Here is a 640-nt window from a genome sequence, read left to right on the forward strand (position 1 = left end):
CCACCCCCGCCTCCCCCTGCGGCTGTGCGCGCTGGGGGTCGCTTTGGCTGCGCTGGAGGGAGGAGAGCTGGTGAGGGCTGGCTGCGCAGAAGGGGGTCTGGGACCGTCGAGGTTTTCCATGACAGAGTTAATCATTCACTCCGCCTGCCTTGGTTCCCTTCGCGGCCGCGGCAACGTGGGGTGTCGGTGCGCCTCGGCTCTGCGGTGTTTTGAAACCTGATTCTGAACTCCTTCGGATCGGATTTCAGCGCCGCTGGGGTAGTGGGGCTGCGGGCTGCTTCCTGGGCCCCAGAACACAGCCTGGCTCCCGCCTGGCACCGTGGTTGGGGGCCATGGCTGGCAGAAGGAGGAAGGAGAGCAGGGAGGAGTGGGAGTGCTATCAACTCCGCACCTCCCAAGAGCCCACCCTGGCGGGTTTGAACTTTTTGACTAGCTGGGGGTTTTCCCCCTCGGCTGGTAGGATATAATCGGGTTTCCACCTCTTTTGAGCGTCCTCCCGAGTCAGACACCTGGTGTGTGTGTCTGTGTTTTGAGTGAAGTAAGAAGGTGGCCTAAAGAGATGGTGTCTCTAGCCCCAAGGCTCTGCTCCGGGAAGGAATCTGGGGGCCCCGGAGCCTGCCCGGCCAGGCCAAGGTGACCA

General features: G+C 62.7%; 1 protein-coding gene across 1 annotated transcript in view; it reads left to right on the plus strand.

The window, feature by feature from the left end:
* The window catches only part of SIX4 (SIX homeobox 4), an 11,965-nt gene that overhangs the window by 1,435 nt on the left and 9,890 nt on the right, over nt 1-640 (plus strand). The window lies entirely within an intron of this gene.

This window comes from Myotis davidii, unplaced genomic scaffold, assembly GCF_000327345.1.
Source record: "Myotis davidii unplaced genomic scaffold, ASM32734v1 scaffold281, whole genome shotgun sequence".
In the NCBI taxonomy this organism is placed as follows: Eukaryota; Metazoa; Chordata; class Mammalia; order Chiroptera; family Vespertilionidae; genus Myotis; species Myotis davidii.